The sequence below is a fragment of the Vombatus ursinus genome, unplaced genomic scaffold, assembly GCF_900497805.2.
Source record: "Vombatus ursinus unplaced genomic scaffold, bare-nosed wombat genome assembly UNPS02015066.1, whole genome shotgun sequence".
Taxonomy (NCBI): Eukaryota; Metazoa; Chordata; class Mammalia; order Diprotodontia; family Vombatidae; genus Vombatus; species Vombatus ursinus.
Genome location: NW_020954844.1, coordinates 6,028,884 through 6,042,222, shown reverse-complemented (window position 1 = coordinate 6,042,222; position 13,339 = coordinate 6,028,884). Strand labels below are relative to the sequence as shown.

The 13,339-nt window shown below is 39.2% G+C and overlaps 1 protein-coding gene across 1 annotated transcript in view; it reads left to right on the top strand.

Annotated features, from left to right (window-relative positions):
* CTNNA2 (catenin alpha 2) overlaps positions 1–13,339 on the top strand; it is a 1,364,056-nt gene that overhangs the window by 751,073 nt on the left and 599,644 nt on the right. The window lies entirely within an intron of this gene.

The following is a 13,339-nucleotide window of genomic DNA, read 5'->3' as shown; positions in this document are numbered from 1 at the left end:
AAATTATCCAAGGGCACCTAGAGGAAAACCGGGAGGGAATAAACTTGTTCCACTTGGTCTAAAAAGCCTGACATAGAATCGATAGATGGAAATTGTGAAGAAGTACATTTAAAGTTGGTGTCAGGACAAAATTCTTAACAATTAGACATTCGAGGAAGGGAATGGGCTTCCTCAGATACTGTTGTCCCTTTCCCTTGAGGATTTCAAGGAAGAAGTCATCAAGTCTCTTTGTAAATGAGAGAATACCTGTTAAATATTTTGCAAACCTTAAAGCACTATGTAACACTATTACTACTACTACCATTGCTGCTGCTACTCCTACATTACTACTGTGCTACTACTACTATTGCTATTACTTGCTGTTGAGTCATTTCAGTCCTGACTCTTTGTGACACTTTTTGGGGTTTTCTTGGCAAACATATTAGAGTGGTTTGCCATTTCCTTCTCCATTCCATTTGACTAATAAAGAAATAGGCAAACAAGATTAAGTGACGTGCCCAGCATCACACAGCTATTAAGTATCTGCTGCCAGATTTGAACTCAGAAGAGGAGACTACCTGACTCCAGGTCTGGCTTTCTAGCTACTGTGCTACCTCTAACTGCCCATTATTACTACTATACTATTACTATTATTATTGTTATTCCCAAGGTTATTTGGGTACATAGTGGCATCATGGATAGAATGGTAGACCTGAATTCGAATCTGGCTTCAGACATTCACTAACTGTGTGACCCTGGGCAAGTCACTTAACTCTGTTTGCCTTAGTTTCTTCATCTGTAAAATGAGCTGAAGGAGGAAATGACAAACAACTCCATTATGTTTGACAAGAAAACCTCAAATGGGGTCATAAAGAGTCAGACACCACTGAAATGACTGAACAACATCAATAAAAAGGTAATTCTATATATTCTAATTATTCTAACATTTCTAAATATTCTATATCTATATAGAATATTCTATAATAATATATTATATTATATATCTAAATATTCTAATATTGATAGACTTAACCCTTCTCAGCAATACAAGGATCTAAGACATCTCCAAAAGCCTCATGATGGAAAATGCTATCCACATCCAGAGAGAGAACTATGGAGTTTGAATGCAGATCAAAGTATACTATTTGCTATTTTTTTCTTCTGTTGTGTTTTGTTTCCTCTTTCTGGTGGTTCCTTGTGTTGGTTCTAGTTCTTACTTATAATATCACTAATGTGAAAATATGTTTATTAGGAATGTATATGTATAGCCTATATCAGATTGCGTGCCGTCTTGGGAAGGGAGGTGAGGAGGGAGGGGGAGAAAAAAATAAAACTCAAAAGCTTATGGAATTGATTGTTGATAAATCAAAATAAATTAATTTTAAAAAAGGTAATTCTTTTGTCATAGAATAATAGATTTAGAACTGAGAGATACCTTAGAAGTCATGTGGTTCAGCTCACTCGTTTTTCAGATGTAGAAACTCAGGCCAAAAGAAAGGAAATGAATCTCCAGGTTATCTCCCTTTCAAACTAGTATTCCACTATTCCATAATGCCTCTTTTAACACTCTCTAGACTGATTTTCCTGTCCCTTTGCTGTAAATGATAACACCATCTTCCAGCCTTGAAATATCAGAATCATCTCCTCTTTCCTCAGTCTTCCAGTAGATGGTGTTTATGGATTACAGTAGAAAGCTAGACCTGCTTTGCATGGTACCATGCACTCGCCTTCTTCTACCTTGGAACAGATGAGAATGTGTTTTCACAGCACTTAAGTGCTGTTGCACAAATATTATCATTTTTTAAAACATACCCTTAAACATTTTGGGCTTTCGCACCATAATTAGCAGGGGGAACACTTAATTGTATTGTTCAGTAATGGAAGGTTACCCCTCAGATGCATATTGTGCAGAGGCTTAGAATAAGAATCCTGAAATGGAAATGTATACTGAAATCACCCCTGATTAATCACCATGATTAATCATGGTAGAGGTGAAAGACATTTGCAGCTAGTCTAAGGAAACCAGAATACAACCATTTGAGTTTGTTGATGAATATCAACATGCAACATGTTCATAGGACATTAGAATTAGGGTTAGAAGGGACCTTGGAGACCATTGAGTGCAAGCACATTGTTTGAATGATGGGGAAACGAAGACTCAGAGAGATGACATGAATAATATATGTTGGAATTGGCATTTAAATCCAGTCTTCTTGTTCTAAATTAGGCATTCTTCTCACTACACCAGAGAGGCCTAAAACATTTAGCCATACACCTTTATTTCACTATTGTTTATTTCGGATTGATAATCACCAAATATGACCTAACTCTCAAAGTCTGAAGATTAATAGTAATTTTAAGGGACCCTCTGGTCCAAGCCATACCCAAAGGAAATTCTCACAATAACATACAATGTAAGAGGTTTTCCAGCCTCTGATTTGAGATCTCCAAGGATGGGGAGTGCACTCACTCATGAGACAGTCCATTCCCCTTGGAGAAAGTTCTAGTTTTTAGATTTTTTTTTCTCCTAATGTCAAGATTGAGTTTGTCCTTTTGTAACTCCCACTCACTGCTCCTGCTCTGGGACAGAACAGAATAAACCAAATTCCTCTTCTTCACGTGTCCCCCAAGTACTTGAAGAGAACTACCATGTCCCCCAAGCCTTCAATTCTTTAGTCCAAATACCACCCAGTTCATTTTTACTGCAAATGAAATCCACCCCCCCAAAATAATCTGCGAGTGGAATGGTTGCAAGGAGTAGTTGAGATCCTATGGAAAGAGCTCTGTCGGTGGTTCTAAGTCACGGCTCAGCACCTCTGTATGACAACAGGGCAGCTACTTCACCAGGCTGAGGCTCAGTTTCTTCATTTGTAAAATATAGAAAATAAAACATGTATCATCTACCTAATAGGACTAATTGTGAGGATCAGATGAGAATTTTGCAAAGCAAAGGGCTTTGCAAACCTTAAATCTCTATATGTACAGGCCCTGATAATTGTTATGATATGAATTCAATTTAATGAAATGTGAGGGAGGGCCTAATATTATCACAAGTTAGGTATGGTGCCAGGAACTGAGAAGGCTATAAAGCTGAATACACAGGTCTATCTATATCCTCATGGAGCTGATGGTCAATAGTAGACAAAAGAAGTTGCAGTGCAGAAAGGTAAGATGGTAAGATATGTGACTCACACATATATGTGCATATATGTATTGTGTATATACATATACATACATATATACAAATACATGCATATATAAGCTTAAAAAAAGGCCAAGGTCTCCTAGTGCATTCGGGGCCATCTGCAGTTATCCTGATGTATATTTTGCCACTGGCCCCAGATGGCTCTGGAGGAGAAAATGAGGCTGGTCACTTTGCTCAGCCTTGCCTCACTTAAATCTAATTCACTTGCAAGTCATGCCATCACCTCCCTGATGCCATGGTCCTCTTCAAGAGTGAAGGGCAAATAGCAGCAACAGCAGCAGCATACACACAAATATACACTATATATGCTATATATATATATGTATATATGTGTGTGTGTGTGTGTGTGTGTGTGTGTGTGTGTGTGTGTTTGTGTTTCATCACAGTGCTTAGAGTGCTGGGTCTGAAGTCAGGAAGACTCATCTTCCTGAGTTCAAATCTGGCCTCAGATACTTACTAGTTATGTGACCTTAAGCAAGTCATTTAACCCTGTTTGCCTCAGTTTCTTCATCTGTAATATGAGCTAGAGAAGGAAATGGCAAACCACTCCCGTATCTTTCCCAAGAAAACTCCAAGTGGGTTGACCAAGAGTTGGATATGACTGAAATACAACAGCATATGTGTGTATGCATACACACACACACACACACACACACACACACACACACACACACACACAGTCAGAGAGAGAGAGAGAAAGCAGAAAGCAGACAGAGATAGAGAAAATACGGGTTAGGCAACTCCTAGTGTTGAACTCCCTCTAGCAATATAGGTCAATCTCTTTTCTGCAATTTATAATCTGAGCGGGTTACTGGGAACCCTGAAAAGTTAAATAACTTGTCCATGGTTGTATAGCCAGTATGTGTCTGAGGAAGGATTTAAATCCAGGCCTTCCCATACATTAAAGGCAGCCACTGTCACACTGATTCTCATTCAATGAAATACAGGGGAATATCTCAAGGTATGTGTGTGTATGTGTGTGTATGTACACATGTGTGTGAATGTATGTATATACATATATATATATTTATGTATATACACATACATATATCAGGGCAGGGGGGGAGTCTGTAAGTGCTACAAGAGTTCACAGGAGGTAGAGGGTTGATTTTGGCCAGGGGATCAGGGAAAGCTACTTGAAGCAGTAGAATTCAACCTAGATCCTGTGGGTTAGGTAGAATTTGATCTGGCCTAGTAAGTTGGGGAGTCATTCCAAGCATAGAGAACTTCACGCAGCCAGGAAAATTCAAGGGCATGTTCAGAGAAATAGGGGAAGATGAATTTGGCAAGATCAAAGTCCACGTGAAATGGAAAAGTGTGAAGTGAAACCAGAAAGATTGGAGAAAGTCATGAATGCCACAATAACTTTTGGCCTTGATTCGTTTGGCAGTGGGGAGCCTTTGAAGGTTTGTGATTTGGGCTTCTCTCATTCTTTGCCTTTCTCTCATAATCAGCTCTATGTGAGATGACTTTGACTTTGATTTCTTGGTTAGATTGGATAGGAGGAAGATTACTGGCCCAGGGACCAATTTAGTAGGCAACTGTGGAAATCCAGGCTATGTGTATCTCAATGTTTAAAATACTTTTCAAAGCTCTTTTCATCCATGAGCCCATTGCACGCTCTTAGTAACCTTGTGTGGCAGGCTGATCTTATTATTCTTTTCTTACTGATGAGAAAAATAAAGTGCAGAAGGGTTGTGTTTTACCCAAGATCAAAGTGTGAGTCAGTGCTGGAGCTAAGAAAAAAACATCATCTCTTCACACTAAATCCATTGATCTTTTGTCTATCATTTGACTTCACTTCAGGGAACAATCATAGACTCGCACATTGGGTCTTAGAATTGCAAGGGACCTTCAAGGTCATCTCACAGAATCACAAATTTTTAGGAGGTATAAATTAAAAAAAATAAAAATAACCGATAACTCCTACCCAAGGCATGCAAGTAGCACAGATGCAGCTTGGTAACACAATGGAAAAAGTACTGAGTGTGAAATCAAGAAGATCTACATCAAATCTAACTTCAAATGCTTACTAGTATTGTGACTATGTTACACTTAAACTCTGTCTTCCTCAGTTTCCTCATCTGTAAAATGGGGATAATAATAGCGCCTACCTCACAGGGTCTTTGTGAGGATCAAATGAGGTAATATTTGTAAAGCACTTAGCACAGTGCCTAGCACTTAGTAGGTGCTTACTAAATATTTATTTCTTTCCTTCATTCTTTCCCAATACCCAATAAGTGATCATCTAGCTTTTGGTTGAAAGCTTGCAGAAAGGGACAGTTCACTTCTTCCTGAGACAGACTAATCCACTCATAGGCAGCTCAAACTATTGGAAAAACTTTTGTTATTTCAAGTCTAAATTTCATATCCCCCCCGCAACTTCTTGCTTTCTTGATCCTAGTTCCACTTCTGGGGCCAAGAAGAATAAGACGAGTCCTTTTTTTATTTTGTTTTGTGTTGTTTTGTTTTTCTTTTGAAGTTAAAATCCTGCAATTTCTTGAAGACATTGATCATGTACCCACATAATCTTTTATCCCCACAACTAAACATCCTTGTTAGGTTATCTAGAGCATTGATCCTATCCCCTGCAAAATCAGTAATTCTAATAATGCTTTCCCTATATGTTTCCCTTTAATTAATATTCAGTTTGTATCAATTACATGTTTACATATTTGTGATAGAACAAATATATCTTTGTTCCCTGAAAGTGTATTTAAGGGGAGGGGGCACCCTTTAGACTTGTATCATCTTCATAATTGGCCTGTTTTTTTTTTCTTTTCCTTTTAATGACAATTAAAAAAAAAACAACACTGGTTTCATTCGGGCCAAGTATTTGCTAAAGGTCGGGCATTTCGCAGAGGCTTGTGTTTCTTATTCTGCCACCAAGGTAGAAGCAAAAGCAACCCTGCTAAACCTGATGACTTGGAAGAGAAAAATCCCAGACCATGACTTTGGCACCTCTGATAAGCCTGGCTATCAAGACTCCCTTTGAATCAGTTACTTGGAACCAGTGAAGTGGGTGGAGGCAGGTGGCACTCCACTGGAGATAGCTTTTACTATTAACTCACACCCTGATTTGGGATTCATTCCACCCTCCTGGTGGGAAAAGAAATAACTAACATTTATATAATACTTTCAGATTTGCCAAGAACTTCACATATACATATATGTATGCATGTGTATACACACATACATAGACACACATACACACAAGTGTATATGTGTATGTATATGAACATATATATACACATAAATATGTATGCATATATGTATATGCATATATGTATATATTTATGTATTCTGCCATTTGGGAGTTCCCTACACCAATGATAGCATGGGTCCAATGCCTATCCTATATTTCTGTTTTATAGATGTGAAAACTGAGGCTGAGTTGTTCAGTGACATGCTAATCATATAGCTAACAGGTAGCCAGGTCTTGATTCAAACTCACTCCAAGTCCAGTGTTCTATCCACTATATAACCTCGATAACAAATGGATGACATTTAAGCAGCTAGAATATAGTACATTGTGGCTTTATATGCTTTGGTGAATCCATGATCTCACTGAGGACAATCCCTCCACCATTTCAGATCCTCTATCCATCTCTTCTCAAAGAATTCTTGTACACATCTTTCTTTCTCTGACACGTTTTAAGCCTTTTTTTTCCTTGCTGTTTTTTTTTAAAGAAAATCAGGGGCTCCAATGTGGTATACAGTTGTTCATCTATTACACAATATGTTTGGTGGAAAGTGTTCTATATTTAGAGCAACAGGACATGAGTTCAAATCCTAACTCTGCCATTTCCTAGATGTGTGGTCTCAGACAATTTTCTTCATCTCTCTTCAGTTTTCTTTTCTGTCAGATGAAGATATTTTCCTAGATAACCTTTGAAACCATTCTAGCTCCATATCTAACTATATAATTATTTTCTTACTAATATTTGGGAGCTGAAATTGACTTTCATGGCCACCTGGTCCAATCCAGAGGTTGAAAGGAAACCCTACTGTTACATACTGAACAAGTGGTTGCCCAGGCTCTGCTTGAAGAGCTCCAAAGAGGGGAAACCCACCATCTATTGAAGCAGCGCATTCCACTTATAGTCAGCTATAATTGTTATGTTTGTCCCCCATGATGTGCTTGCCAGCACTTCTCACATGTAAGGAATTATGGATGGTGGTCTTAAGTTTACTTCTATGGGCCATGTATCTCTCCATCCCCCATTGATTCACTTCATTTTTTTTTTTTTTGTTCAGTGGCAGTCATGCCTATATTTCACAGCCATGTTGGGAAGGAAAAGGGAGGGTAGAAGGAGAGGGAGAGAGAGAGAGACAGAGACAAAGTAGGGAGTGGAGGGAAGAGAAGAGAGAGAATGGTGGGGGAGTGAGTGGGACAGGGAGAGAGGAGGAGGGCAGCAAGAGAGATAGGAGAGAGGAGAAAGATGTTTTTTTTATTGTCTCATGCATCACAATACACCACAAGATCATTGACAAAGTTGTTTAGTTTCCCAAATATATTTCAACTTGATCTTTTTCCTCTTTTCCTCTTCATTCTGAACTCAAGTGGTCAGCACGTGTTAATCATCAGCACTTTTCTTTGAGCCCAAGTACATACACACAATTGTACACACCAGTACACTAACTCAAGGGGCTCTTCAGTCTCTCCTTTCTTTTTCCAGGCTGATCTCTTTTGAATGACTTCAGATCTCATTGAGGAGCTAGGATTTAATAGGATCAATGGAATTCTATCTGCAAGCAGGACATTTCAGGGAACTTCTCCATTGGTAGGGAACCCATTTTCTACTTAGATTTAGAGCAGGACTTCCCCTGGGAAAATGGCATACAGCTTTGATGAACACATGTCACTTGACGTGGGTACAGAGAAGACCATTGAATAAAACTCAACAACCCTTGCCCCTCCTGCCACATCCTGACATGGCTCTTTTAAATGGGTTCTTGCAGCCCAGAAAACATCATTGAAGAAGTTGTTCAGTTTCCCAGACTTGCTCCAGCCTGATCTTTTTTTCCTTTTCCTCTTTTTTCCTCTTTGTTCTGAGCTCAGGTAATAAGCACATATCAGTAGTACCTATTTTTGAGCAAGAGTACACACATACACAGACACACACACAGACACACACACACACACACGTGTGTGCATGTACTCTGCTTTGCAAGTTCCCGTGGGCACCTTTTAGAATCATTAGCTATCCAAACCACACCTACCAGAAAACAAACAAAACAAAAGTTAGACCATTCAAAAGATGCTTGAATCTTAAAGGGAAGTCCAGTTTAATTAAGACAGGATAGTTAGGAAAATAAAAGGAAACTATATTAGGCAGGAAACATTGTTTGTACATAGGAATAGTTTAGTCAGAAGCTCATAGACCTGGTCCAGGAAGGGACATAAACACCACCTTATCCAGCCTTTTCATTTGAAAGTTAAGAAAACTAAAGCTACGCAGCTGACAATCCTCAGAGGTGGATTGAACTCTGGTTCTCTTTCTCCAGAATCAGTGATCTCTCCAGTATATTATTGAATTCCAAATAGCCCAATGCCATAGTCTGAAAATATCTCTTTAGATCCACACTCTGATCCAGCTTGTTCACTATCCTTCTCAGCTTTGTGACTTCGGAAAAGGTCATCCACAGGCCATCATACAAGTTATTAATAAAAATGGTTACCATCTCCTATATGTCCCCACTTCCCATTTATTTCTTGTGCTTCATCGTCACAACAGGAAGACATAGTTCCAACTTATTGAACCAGTGGTGAAGTTTAAGAGCTGATGCTATCTGCCTTTTTAATTTCTGACCCTCTCCCTTCTATCTCAGCCTTTTCTCTCCAGTCTGGCTGCCAGCATCCCTCATTTCCTCATCTCCGTGGCTCTTGAATGGCTCAACTCTGATTTTCTCTAATCTCTTTGCTCTTCTGTTTTCTTGCCAACCTGGACACTGCTCTCTATTTATTTTTCCATGTAACTTCTCTCCTTCAGATAGCAACTCCCTTCTTTTCAGCTTTCTCCCACATGATGTCATCTGGTTTTCAGTTGCAAGGCATTTGGGCTTGTCCAAGAGCTTTCTCCAATGAACAGAAATTCTACCCAAGTCACAACTTTAAGATAATTGAAGTTGACCTGGAAAAAAATTCCTTAAGAGAAGAGAGAGTTTCTGCCTAAGATTATATTTGTAATCACATCTGTCAAGGGCCCTTCTGATTTATGTATATTCATGGAAGACATCTTGTGTGGGGGAAAGAGAAGGTGTTTTAAGGCTACAATTTGCTCCACACCTACCATGCCTCTTTACGTTTTCCTAGGAGCTACTAAAATTTTGATTTTTCTAAGACTGAAACATTGTATGATTAACAGCCTTACAGCCTCTTTGGGATAATATTGATATTGGGATAATAATGATGATGACAATGAAAATAGTAGTGATAGAGGTGAATATCATTTATATAGTGCTTTCAGCTTTACAAAATGCTTTACATATATTACTTGAGCATCACAACCACCCTATGAGGAAGGTGCTATTACTATCCCCATTATACAAGTGAAAAAACTGATAAATTTTTAAATGATTTTCTTAGAGCTAGTATATATCTGAGGTACAATTTGAACTCAAAGCTCTTTAATTGGAAGAACAGCACCCTATCCACTCCATTACCTAAATGGAAGTTTTTGTTGGTCTTAGAAACATGAACTTTGATCATAATAGTCCTTTCATTGTATCACCCCCTCCCCCAAAAGCCACACAGGAGTTTCTCTTGCTTCCTACTAAGTAAGGAGATTGGTGATTCGAAAGAAGAGTTCAGACCACTGAGCCCCATCCCCATCTGTACTGTGTGTTGCTTTAACCATTATTATATGTTTCTTGCTTAGGGGATTCTTTTAGAGGGGAGACCAATACAGAATGGTAAGTTTCCTAAATATACCCAAGAATCCGGTGAGATCCATTTGAATGTAATATTCTTCTGAATAGGGCTTATTTCTTTCATTGTATTTATATCCTTATGAATCTAGGTGGTGCACTGGGTAGAGCATGGGCTTAGAGTCAGGCAGACCTGAGTTCAAATTTAGCCTCAGAAACTTCCTGTGTGACCTTGAACAAGTCACTTAACCTCTGTGTGTTGCTGGAGAAGGAAATGGGAAGTCACCCCAGGATCTTTGCCAAGAATCCTCTGTCCATGGAGTTCTTAAAAGTCAGACTTGACTGAAACAACTGACCAAAAACATTTATGTCCTTAGCACCTAACACAGTACTTGAACATAATAGGCCCTTAATAAATGCTTGTTGATTGATTCATTGATCACATTCCTGACCTCTCTGTTTCCCCTCCCCTGCCCTATTTCTCTTTTAACTTCAGGATTCCTGTTGGAATCTATTTTTTTTTTCTACCTGTGTAGCATCCCAAAGGAGTTCTCTCTGTGTTTGGGAACGAATTAGAATTTGGGTTGAAATTTTTTTGACCTTTTATATCATCAACATCAAAAAGTAGAAACCTTTCTTAGTATTGTGCCAAAAGTTCATCCCTTTTCAAAGGATCATAAAACCACAGATTGAGAGCTAGCAATGACCTCATAGAATATCTAGTTTTGCCTCCTTCATCTTTAGAAATGGGAAAACAGAAGCTGTATGCTCACTTCTTAGAGCATGGGAGTGGGGGTTGCTGTTTAGGGTTTTGTAGTGGACAGCAGCCTGGGTGTTTGAATGGAGAGGTACACAGGTTCCAGCCACTAATTCTCATGGGATTTCAAGCTAGAAGGGAAGATATGGGCCTCCTAGACAATATTGTGTTAATGATCAAGAGAATGGGGTCCTTTGATCAGGTGACTGTAGGCAGGGACTTGTTTGGTTTTGCCCCAGAAGGTAGAATAAGGAAGAATAAAGTGAAGAGACACATTTAGGCTGGATGTCAGGAAACACTCTCTAAAAATTGGAGCTGTCCAAAAGTGAAATAGATTGTACTGGAGAAGTAGAGTTTGTTTTTTTTTTTTTCCTTTACTGGAGGTCTTCAGGCAAATGCTGGATGACCTCCATTACCTATGTAATAATGAGAATTCTTTCCAGGTTTGGGTTTGACTGAATGGCTAGCAAAGTTCCTTTTAATTTTATTTAAAAAAATCTGTGATCAAATTTACCCAAGGTCACATCTATGTTAAACAGCAAACAGCAGAGGGCAGATCTCACTGATGACTGTCTATCTTAAATTCATTGCTCTTTCCCCAGCAGCATGCTGCGTGGGCCCCTTAAGAAACAGAAATTGTTTTTTGACTCCCTTTGTATCCCTAGGTCTTAGGATATGCCTGGCACACAGTAAGTCTTTAATAAATGTTTATTGACTGACTGATGGGGAAAGAATCATGGCAGTGGCTTCATCCTCTGCATCACCAGCAATCATTTAATTCCTTCCTTAATCAGAAGCTCCTTGAGATCAGGGATTGTGCCATTTTTCATCTTTTTTTTTTACCTCCAAAACAAGGCATGATGGCTTACCCATAGCAGAACAATCAATAAGCATTTATTAAGTTCCTACTACATGCCAGGTACTGGTCTAGGCAATGTAGAGTCAAGATAAAAGTGATATCAATACCTGTTTGATAAATGCTTACTGAGCTGAAATGAGTTCGGTGCTCTTTGGTGGGTGACATGTGAGCCATCCTAAGATTCCCCTTTTCATCTCAGAAAAAAAAAATTGACCCTACAAATCTAATGACTTTAATAGATAATCAAAGGCACTGCATAATCATCTTTTTTCCTCAACCAACTATTCCTTCAGGGCTAGTTTCTAACACACAATTTCCCTCGCTATGTGGCTCTCCCTTGAAAGTCTGTAAGAGTTTCATGGTGGGAGAGAAATGGGCCAACCATAAAGACAGCTACCATATGCTTGCTTCCTCCCTGCACTGCCAGCCCTTTCCCCTAGCCTTGCCCTGGATGCATTAAAACCATGTGAGCCATCAAAGAAAGATGAAGTGAATGGCAGAGGAGCCTTGGACAGCTAAAGAGCATTCAGATTAATTGCTGAAATGTGTGTGAGACAGCTCCTTTTGCTAGACTGCTTTTTAGAGGGGTTTAATTTCTGGGATTTAATCACCCAGATTTAATTACCCACAGTTTGTGACTTTAAATTGAGGTAGGTTTCCTCTTATCCAAATTGCTTTATAATAAAATTGGTGACTTTGAGCAGACGGTGTATTCTTCAGCAATCAAACTCTTTGGAAGCACAGTCATACAAACAGCTCTGCTGCAACCAGAGATACCTATCAGGAAGAAGGACTCAGGTTACCTTGACCTAGCCCAATGCCACTGCCACTTCAAGTAAAGGAGAGAGAGTCTGGCTTTGAAACACCTGGCTTTGGCCTCACTTAAATCACAACTCCCTCACTACTGACCCCACCCCCACCCTTGCCTCTCCTGCTTAGCAAAGCTCTATCAATCTGATAAGGCCCAGCTAAAGTCCTACATTCTAAGTGAAATTGTTTTTGATCCACAACCAATGGACAGTGATTTGTTGCATACCATTGGCCTGACAACTTGCAATGCTTTCTCAGAAGTGATTCCATATTTTGGGGGGGCAAGGTAATGGGGTAAAGTGACTTGCCCAGGGTCACACAGATAATAAGTGTCAAGTGTCTGAGGCCAGATTTGAACTCAGATCTTCTTGAATCCAGGGCCAGTGCTCTATCCACTGCTCCATCTAGCTGCTCTTTGATTCCATATTCTTTAGAAATAAACATTTCAATAATGAGAATTGAAGGAAAATATGTATTGGGTAAATCGGTTATCCAGAAAATTCCATTAACTCTGAGTCTCATTCCCTTAGGATTCTAGCTAATTGAAGGCTTATTATGATTAGTATTGTAGTTGCCTCTGTGGGGTGCTAGCCCCCAGCCCTATGCCTTTCTATAGCTTTTCAGAACTTTACTTATAGCCCCAAAGACAAATGCAAAAAATAAGACCCATTATAATTTGCAAGAATGCTGTAGATCAAAGATGATTTTATGTCCTTTAAATGATCTGACAACAAAGATACCTATTCATCCATTTGTTTGATTGTGTGTGTGTGTGTGTGTGTGTGTGTGTGCGGGTGCACACGCACATGCACAAGTGCTCATAGTGGAGGGAGGAGAGAGAGAGAGAGACAGAGACAGA